The sequence below is a fragment of the Dendroctonus ponderosae genome, unplaced genomic scaffold (genome assembly GCF_020466585.1).
Source record: "Dendroctonus ponderosae isolate FM_Combo_2020 unplaced genomic scaffold, Dpon_F_20191213v2 Dpon_F_20191213_2, whole genome shotgun sequence".
Taxonomy (NCBI): Eukaryota; Metazoa; Arthropoda; class Insecta; order Coleoptera; family Curculionidae; genus Dendroctonus; species Dendroctonus ponderosae.
Genome location: NW_026018165.1, coordinates 10,512,677 through 10,523,394, shown reverse-complemented (window position 1 = coordinate 10,523,394; position 10,718 = coordinate 10,512,677). Strand labels below are relative to the sequence as shown.

Genomic DNA, 10,718 nt, shown 5'->3' with positions numbered 1-10,718 from the left:
AACATACAAGCCCATAATTGCCTGGTAAACAAGGCGGCAGCGGCAGATCTCAAACAAGTGTAAATAAATGAGAATAATTAAAATGCCTTTCTTCAAAGCCCCACGCAGCAGTATTTTTTTCTTGTAACTCGTAAAGCTGCTATCAACAAAAACGTTTGCTAGATAAATTTTTCTCGGTAGGCGGTCTTTTGTGTCAAATTAATGCGCTTCACTACAGGATTCGAAATTTTCTGGTCCCCAATCTAAACCGATTTTTATTTGAACAACGACGTTGATTTTGCTCGATTACTTCTGTTTATACTTTGACTCCAGGACTTGTAATGGTCTACGCCTTATAGTTTAGTTATTTTACCATTTATAACGGTTTTTTTTTCTTTTAAGATACTTTTTTTTAACTGCCAAAACTATATTTGAAACATAGAATAGAATAAAATATATTTTTACTATCAAAATGAACCGTACATACCCAGCACGAAAAGAAGAATTCAGAACCTAACTAAGAACACCCATAATAGATAAGATAAGAATAATTATTGAATGGACCTATACATACAGGGCGGTTCCAAATTGAAGGAAGCCATTGTTCGACTGTTTGAACTTCGAAGCATTGTAGTTTTTTACAGAAACAGAATCGCAAATTTTGTTAAGCATATGTTCTGTTTATGAATGAATCCAAATTTTGTCATGAAATGGATTTACAAATACGCGAAATTCGAATTCGCATTCGCGTTCTTATTAATCTTCTTATTATACTAATCGAATTTCCACAACATTTACGATTGGAGCTGTATTTAACATACTTTTTACTTTACGCTCCTTCTTTCTCTAGAAGTTAACATTGTCCATTGCTCCTTAAAACGCTCTAAAGATATGACCTTCGTGTCACCAAACACCGTGTATAAAGAACGAATATGAAAAACCAGTTTTTATTTAAATAATTTTGTAATTCGTAATTCGTAAATATAGGCAACGAAATGATAAATAAACTTATCAAGAAATTATTCTTCTTTCGCATTTTCACTGGAATATAAACATGTTTCTTGCAAAAGAATCTTATTTTGCCGCAATTTAAACTGGACCTTTGAATTAATTTAAAATACTCATTTATTTTTTCGGGGGTTACAAGTGCCTGCGATCTATTTATTTTATATAATATTTTTGTTTGGACTTTTGCAAACTTATTCATCTCACAGTCGATTGTGAAAAAACCGTTTCCCATCAATATCTTTTGAGCCGATACGTCTTTTTATGATCATTTTTAATCCCGGTTATGAAAGAGAAAATCTTGTACTTTACATTCGATTTGCTTAATAGAGCACCATGTGAGTCCAATGTGTTTTGCGATATCCCACAATTTTCCACTTCTGGTCTGCTGTTAACTTTTTTTATTCAATCATTATTAGCCCAACCTCGTCCACTCCTGAACGTAGGCCTCTTCCAATTGTCTTCAGTGTAGTCGATCTTGGGCGGTTTAGATCCGGTTTTTCCAGGACAGGCTTCAATTACAATAATAAATGTAATTAAAATGCATTGTATTATTATATGTCGTAGTAGTTTCAATCAAATAACAAAATCAATTTTCTTCTATACACAACACTTCTCTTGCACCAAAATGGACGTAAAAAAATGTCATAAAAGATAATTGCCCTCCCTACAGATTGGGCCCATATTTTGTTCTTCGACTAGATTGTTTTCTCTTATTAATTTTTAATTTATAATTAGAAAAGAAACAATAAATATGACCCAGCATGAATTCGTTTAGAAGGCATTCAGACAGAACACTTGCGAAGACAAGAAACATTTCACTTGCGAGATTTCAGTAACTAGAAATATTGCTCCTTGTTATTAAATAGGTCGTTTCTAATACAACCATGTTAAGTATCTTAAATTTGAATATCTTGTCTTGATTAAAGCTTTTTCTTAACTACCATTTTTTTGCTAATAAGCGAATATCAACTAGGAAAAATGTTCGAAATTTTACGTATAAATCGTAAACTCATATATAAACTATTTTCAGTAAAAAAATTCAGCTTGCATCTTGCTCATATTGAATGATGTTAAATAGTTTTTTCATCAAAATTGTTCATAGCATAGGGGCATCTTAAAAGAAGCATTCGAAACAATAATAGTAGGTATATTTTAGAGTCGCAAAATGTGTGAAATTTATGAATGTGCCTGGTTATACCTGTGATCCTTTACAAGCTTCAACACGTTTAGAATGCGGCATTTGCACATCAGCGATTTAAAGCTTAAGCTTACAAAACGTTGAGAAAGGCTACACATGGGAAAATATTAGCAAACGTTTCTTCCGGATGGTATTTATTTTTCCTGGTTTTAATGTCCGCTTAACAATGACTGGCAGTACTCAGGAATATTACCTACTCATAACTATTTTCTCTAAACTTTAAACCGAAAAAGACAGTTTGGATTTGCTTATTTATCCGCAACGGATGATTATCTACTACAAACCCTGTTAGGCTTGTATTAGATGTTCGAAAATGAATAAATTTGCATATCTCCATTAGAATTGGCGTGACACTTGGATATGGAGAAGCCATTCTTAAATATGGACGTGTGATTATTGCTGTTACTATGTCTCCTCCTTATCTGAATCGGTTGAAAAATTGTTCGCTTGATCAGCATAATTTCGAGTATCTTCCGCATTCTTCTAATTGTGTGCAGGAGGATATCAAATAATAAAAGTACTCTGGTAAAAGACGTTTAACAACATTTAATAATCAAAATTGCATAACATTTACTAGCAGCGACTTTCCTTTTTATATACAGTGCTCCTTTTCTTCGCTCCTTTTCTTCCAGGTTTCTTTCTGCTTACCAATTTTTGCTTTTTGTTTGTTCTTCTCGGCGCCCTTTGCACTGATCGGTATCCTGTTTTTGTCATCGATCTGGTTTTTCGTCTTGAATGTCTAGACGAACGCTCCGCATGGGGAGCGGTGTGTACACTTCGTTCAAGCATGTTGGCTTTTTGTTCATGCACTCTTTGTTTATGTTTTTCAATTTCGTTCTTCAGACACTCATTTTGGTCGGTCAGTGCCGAATACTTTTCTTCTAGCGACGAAATTTTCTGATTGATATCCGTGAAAGATAGGGCAGCTTTCCGTTTAATGTGCCGCAAGAGGTGAATTATCTCACTCCAACCTGCCATAGCAACAATAAAATTTCCTAAATCTTATGGTAGGATTTGCTGAAAAAATTTGCATTTACTTGTAAGAAAAACGTCAGAATTGAAATATAAGTAATAATAATAAATGACATACAGGAAAGGTTTGTCATCGTTATTCAGAATTGACTCGACCATGTCGTAGATTGTTTCTTTTGAGAAGGTATTCAAATACATGCAATAATTAGTGAAAAAAAGAGACTATGATGCACAAAAACATCCAATGTGAACTATAAGCTACGTAGATATTATTGATATGCCGAAACAAAATATTAACTAACAAAACAAACAGCAATAAAACTTTAAAAAACGAAGCCATTAAATTTGCAATAGTTAAATCCCGCGTTATTCATTGTTTAAAATTAATTTTGCCGCAAGTAAGATATGCTGCAAGAACATTTTACACTTTATGTTATGTCTTATACGTTGTATCCCATATTTCCATTACCATTATTTTCACATGGTATTTCACGAAAGAAATTTATGGTGACGACTCGACTAAATTCGTTCTTTTTGGTTGAATTATTTGTAATTCCAAATCAAATCTATTCCTGGGTTTCAGTCATTTATTGTCTCTATTTATTAATCAAAATATTCGGTGTACTTTTCCACCATCATCAGTTTTTCTAAAATAACAGATAGTTAAAAAAATGTTTTCATTAATTTAAAAAAACAATCACAGTTCGTCAACAGCCTCATCATATGACATATACATCACAATTGCAATACTTTAAAACATTCTAAAATTAATTAGGCCTAACAGGTCAGGACAAACAAATTTGGGAAGAGACTAGAATTCTTCGTTCAGATACTTAATTATTTTTACTTACATATGTAGCGTTGTTGCTGCTTTAAGCCTTGACATGCATTATGAGTATTAATTTTGTTCATTATCGGACACAAAACGAATAAAATACTGTTTATATTGATTTCTTTTACTTTCAGCTATTAATCTTTGCATTCTGAGGATATTATTTTTGGTTGTTTTCTTTTAAATTAATGAATTTTTTTTAAAAACTATCTGTTATTTTAGAAAAACTGATGATGGTGGAAAAATACACCGAAACGTATTTTGATTAATAAATGGAGACAATAAATGACTGAAACCCAGGAATAGATTTGATTTGGAATTGAAACACAGTCAGAAAAGTATATACAGTTATTTATAATAAAAGAATGTTAGGTACCAGAAAGCTGGAAGACACGACCCTATATGTACATAAGAAGTTTAAGTAAATAAAGATATAATATAATGAAAGTCATTGAAACTAACTAAAAACAGCGAAACAATATTATGACAATTTCGCTAGAGATAAAATGTTCTAGAACATTTAACATTACTTTTGAGCTTCTAATTTTCTGTTGTTGTGAATTGTAAATGTAGCCGAAACTTTCGTGGTGACTCAGCCAGAAAGAAAATTATCAAGAAATAATCGAATTCAAAGCAAAACCATACAAAACAAAATATTCCAATAAGTAAATTGAAATACGCACTACCTCTAAATCATGACGAATAAAACCAGACTTGAAACTATTTAAGAAGCTATTATTCCAATAGGACAATAACAGTAAACAGATACTGGCATAGAAGAATAACTTAAGTCATGCTTATACCAAAATTCAAAGAATCAGACAGTAAAATGATAAAATTGAAAATAAATTGAAATTAAATAGTTCATTCAAGAATTCAAGTTCAAGGTTTCATTCATAGCTTCCAAGCCTAACCAACATGTTTTATTTATTACATTTGTAATTTTAACAGTGAAAATAAAGCAAAACAATATTTTTACGTAAATACGGCAGACAAGTCACAGTGATTTGGCTACGTAATTATCCGGATTTGTATATTGAAAGTGTTTTTCAAATATTGTTGGGTCAAAACAGCAGTGGAAGTGATCTGTTTCTAAAATAATTTAATCAGGTAGATATCAGGACTGATACAGGTAGGTACAGACATAATGAAAAAAATACCCTCATATCTGGAAGATTTCAGAACCCTTTTAGCTTACAAAACATAGCAGACATTGATTAGCTTTTTGGGAATTCCCGTCTCCACCATTGCGTCCCATAGCTTAACTCTTAGAATACTATCGTATGTTTGCCCAAAGGTGATGAACAGTGAATGAATCACTTTGTTAAATGCATTTTTCTAACATTTGCCTTATTGTAAATATCTGGTCGACAGTAGATCAATTTTCACGGATCCATGATCCGACGGAACTCGGCGGATCCGCACTGGTAGTCTATCAAGCCTGACTCCACGATCGGTTGAAGGCGTTACAAAAGTATGTTTGCAAGGATCTTATATGCCGTGTTGATTAAAAATACTCCTCTATAGTTACTACAATTTGCGCTGTCTGCCGTTTTATGGATACTGATGATCAGGCTTTCTTACCACTCATCTTGTATGTGCTCCTGACCCCATATAAGGGTAATAAGTCTATGTAGTTGTCTTTGTAGGGCTTCTCCTCCATATTTAAGGTCTTTTCCTCGAACTTTGTTAATTTTGAGCGTTTTGATAGCTTTGATAGTTTCTTCCGGCGGTTCTGCAGTTTCGTACTCGGTTGTAGTCTGTTTATTTTGTTGATCTCCGTTTAAAAGCTTGTCAAAGTACTGCTTTCATATGTCGGCTGTTTCGTTTTTGATCTCATCTGGTTACTAAAATTACTCAAATTACAAAAAAAAGGGGATTACTAAAAGAAAATGGGAATAATTAATTGGTTAAAAAGTCACACGTGTCACAAATACCTTAATTCCAAGTAAAAGTATATACGAAATGTAGTCAAAAGTCAGTCAGCATAATAAAACGAATATGCAGGAATGGAAAATTTTGATAATGTTTTAAGTGCAGTAAATAATAGCGAACAACCGTGGTGTACTGGTCAATCGATGAGCCTTGCAATATGTTAGATAATAATTACGATCCATTCTTGGGTGTATGATTAAAATGCCGAAGAACGACGATCGAGCAAACCGTCCGTTTGCAACCGGGGCCTCCATCAGCAGGGGAGCAGGGGCTCCGCTACTGGGCCCCCGGGCTCTTCCCATGCCTTCCACCTACTCTTTGGGTGCCCTCAGGGAGCTCCCAAGCTGCGGCGAGGACTGCCTGGCCAGTGGCGTCTCCCGGAAGCTTCTTGCCTACCGTTAATGGCTTTTTAATGGACGGTTTTTTTGGTCCAATACAACAACGGGGCCATTAATTTTAACTGCTGATGACAAACATCTTATTTACAATATGCAATATTGGGACACTACATTGCGCGACTTCCAACCATTTTCTTCAAATGTTTTTGTTTCAGATGTACATTTTCGGACGCTGGGGTATACTATATTATTTGATGTCTTTCTTGAATGGTATGAAAATGCTTCTTCTTGATGTTTGCAAAGTAAAATTCAGTGCTAAATTGAATTTTCCTCTTCATCTTTCATGTGTCTGTCGTGTTCCATTGCTCTTGTAAAATTTCACCAACAAAAGCCCAAAGTAAAATTACATCAAAGTGTTTAAGTTTTTATTAAATAAAATCGTGGCCCTCGTCGAAACAGTTCAATCTTTTACAGCAGGTTTTTGTTTTCATTCCTGTAATTATTCTTTGAAGTGCATTTGAATTGGACGGTATAAATTGATTACGTACTTGAAATGTACGCCAATGTACTGGGCAATATTGCGCCCCGTTTGATAAGTGGCCTTCGTGCGGGTATGGCAAATTTCTTTTGTTTTTTGATTGTTTTGATTGGTGCACGGTTGGCAATTGAACATTTACGTGATTTTAGGGTTTTTCTTTGCTCCGCCGTCGTGCAAAAGTAGCCAGAATTGCAATGGCGGACTATGTAATTTTTTACTTTCTAAGTCAAGTGTTCGTTCAGACTGATTAAGTCCATTTTATACCGTCGCTGCAGAAAGAGAAACACTAACCTAGTCATGGCATTAGAAGCATTCTGAAACTAATCAAACATAGGTAGAAGGCCTGTGGGTAATAGACGTAGGTACTGGTAAAGCTAAATAGAAGGAATCGGGAAGTTGAAAGATTAAGTTCTAATAAACTGATAAGAGTAAAAAATGTATATTTGTAACCTTGAAGTGTTTTTGAAAAATAATTCGTTTGGTACGAGCAGAGAACTTTCCTATACGACCTCAAAAAATGGACGATCAAAAAATAATTCAGTGCAGTATATTGTGTTCAACTGAGTTGCAATATTTTATGAAAATAACTTCGAGAGCTCCGATCACCTTTTCGTTCAAACGTATATTGAACTTTGAATTAGTTATTAGAAGTTAAGGCTTTTCTTGAAGCAAAATTTATAGAAATATAGTAAAATGTTAAGGCGAGAAAATTATGATGCTTTTAGGATAGTGCCGATACGAATTTTCATATATTTATTAAAAATCACAATTAATAACGGGCAAGGATCAGGTGGAAAATGGTGTTTAGGTGCCAACTTTAAGAAAAACTAAATTTTAAACGAAACACTGGAATTGATGAAATGGGGATTTAGTTTAAGGGATGAAATCGGCTTTCTGCGATTTGCGGTGAAACGTGACTACCTAGCGGAAAATTTTCAATGGCAGAGTTGTGGATCGTTAAAAAATTTAAAACTTTTACGTATAACCTATTTTTCAGTATTAAATTTTTTTCTCGCTGAAAAATAATTTAATTGACATGAAAATTTGTCAAAGTATGTTATTTTTGATACTGAATAAGCCTGAGTTTTTCGTAGTTCAGAAGGTGGCTAGTTTTCGATTTGGGTTCATTTTTCCAAAAACTACCCTTATCTTCCACGAACGTCTTGATTTTTTTTGGTATTTGAAAAGTGTAGAAGTGGTCGTTTTAATCGTTGTAATGGCTACTTTAAATGGTTCTTGTGACTTGGTGGTTTATTTATCGTTAAACCGCTGAAAGTAGCAAAAAACTGAATCATAATTTGTTTAATATGGTTAATAATTTTTGATTTTCTTCATAATTTCTTTCTTAATAGTGGTTATATTTACATAATATAAGTGGTTTTATGTAATATTATTACAGTTGAATTTCTTTTATTGTAGCTTATTGTGAACCATGTTGAAAAAGTTAAATAAATAGCATAACATCTGTGCTTAGGTACACATATTAACGCTGGAATACAACTATGATCAGAAATTAGAAATATTTGAAATCCACTCTCATGAACACTAATCGAAATGGAAATACAAAAAATATCATGACAACTTTCGTGGAAGAAAATGGCAGTGTGTTCGAAAAAACTGAAAAACTAGTCGTATTATGAACAGCAAAAACATCATGCTTATTCAACGCCAAAAAAGGCATACTTTTACAAATTTTCATGTAAATTGAATCCTTTATGGGCTAGAAAAAAATGAAAACCAAAAAATCGGTTTTTGGTCATTTTAAAAAATTTCAAAAAGTTTCAGATTTCCGTACCATTTACAACTCTGCTATTGAACGTTTTCCGCTAGGAGGTCGCTATTCGCCGCAAATCGCAAAAACTGTTTTCAACCCCTAAAATGTATCCCCATTTTCCAATTTCCAGTGTTTTCGTGTCAACATTTTATTTTTTCTTAAAGTTGGTACCTCAACAACATTTTCTACCTGGAACTTGCCTGTTATTACTATTATTTCTTTAAATTAAGACTATTTTGTTATATACATTACGTAATTCAGTATATTTTGAAAATTATTTAGCTGTCTTACAATATTTATATTTTTCCAATTTGAGTAAGTAATTTATTGAGTAATTTCATTTTGCTTATCAATCAGAAAATTCCACATGCGTATAATTATTTTATCAATTGATTTACAGAGTGCAGAAAAAATAGTAAAATTTATAAATTCTTGCAGTGAACTGAGATATTTGCAACAAAAACTAGGATATCAAAGATTTGACAGAAATGTACAGGATTTCGCCTTCAAGTAATCTTTTGCGCTCATTAATATTACGGAAATACCGGTTACTTTATATGAAAATAAAAAACTCTATAAAGGTTAAAACTGAAASWAAAAGGCAAATCATTTCATTAACGGAATGTTTCGAAATTCAGTTTTTCTGTTGAGTTTGCGGGCCAAAGATTTCAATTTTTCATTTTTACTTCAATTTTCAATTTCAARTTACCTGTATTTGAATTGRTGCACAAATTATATAAGTTTTGTCAAAAAAATGCTCAGCTTAAACTATAATTTGATGCTAAGTTCAAAAGTTTCAGATCAAAGAAGTTTTGCACACAAACCTTCAATGATTATCCATGCATTGGGGTAGTGCTTGTTTCCATCAAAAGTTTTTAATTCGACTCCAGCAATTCCAATTCCAATAATTGCCGTAGTGCTTTTTCATCCATAGGGACTATTTTGAATTGTGTATATTTTCCTGACATTTTATTGTTTACCATTTAAAATGTCACAAAAACGTTTCGGTGTTTTTCTCCACCATCATCAGTTTGTATGTATGGTTGTCTCTACCTTCACATTTGGCAAGCCACTCATGTGTTCATAGTCAACTATTTTGAATTAAAAAGTTGCCAAAATAGCATCCGTAAGTTTTGTTAACTTTCGTAACGAAAAAGTTTCTTTGACTATTGGATTTTCTGATTTTAACAATATTTACTTTCTCTCTAAGTGGCATCTTAGGGTTTTCAGTAATGGAGTCCTCAGTTTCATAACCACAGAAGCGTCTTTGCCATAAAATATTTTCATTTTCAAATTAAAAAAACTTCAAGTAGCCAGCATTTTTTTAATGATTCTCATAGTCGCTCTACGTGACAACAATGCCTGGTTATTTCACGTTAAAATGTCTCATTACATCTCCTTAAACAATATTTTTGTCGTTTTTACAACACAGCAGAAGTTTTTTTAACGAAATATAGATAGATACTTAAGTACCATGTTCACTTCAACCAATCTGACGAAGAAATCGCAGGAAGCTTGACAAAAGTGCAAATTTAGGTATAAATAAGTTTTAGATTCTCTTCTCGCAGCACATTTTTAACTTTGAAACTTGAATTTGCAACGTAAGTATAAAAGTACATTCTAAACAACAACTTTTCTTAGTGGAACTTTTCTTTAGGTATCTTGAAAAACGAAGCCACTTGACCGGTAACGATTGTCACTAATTTGTTTATAAAACGCCCAGAATAACCCGAAATTGACTAACTTTTTGAGAGCTCAGTTTTATAGCAAACAGGACGGACCCCCCGTATGGCATTAAAAAAATTGTTTGTTTGTTTGACCTTTTGTTAGACACACTGGTAGGTATAAAATAACTGAATAAAGCAAAAGTGCACTGCCTTGCCAGAACAGTACCTACGCCTAATGGCACCTAATTTTTTAAGATATTTAATAAGTTTTTAAAATACCGATTTTAATATATTCTCGCAATGTTTTCTGAAGGAACACACTTCTCTTTGAAGTAAAAGATCAGTGTGTTTACCATTACTCAAGATAATGTGTTTGCCAGGACATGTTTTATCATGCACTTAGTTATTTAATGATTGAATAAAACCATGCCATGCAGCAATTCATCATCATTCATTCGTCTGTAATAAAGCGATCTA

The 10,718-nt window shown here is 32.9% G+C and overlaps 1 long non-coding RNA gene across 1 annotated transcript; it reads right to left on the bottom strand.

Moving 5' to 3' along the window:
- Window positions 1-5,073: 5,073 nt before the first annotated feature.
- Window positions 5,074-5,899, bottom strand: LOC125503475. Its single transcript, XR_007280895.1, has 2 exons — window positions 5,574-5,899; window positions 5,074-5,519 (listed from the first exon to the last, which is right to left on the bottom strand). It is a non-coding gene; the product is annotated as an uncharacterized LOC125503475 (long non-coding RNA).
- Between the last annotated feature and the right edge of the window lie 4,819 nt (window positions 5,900-10,718).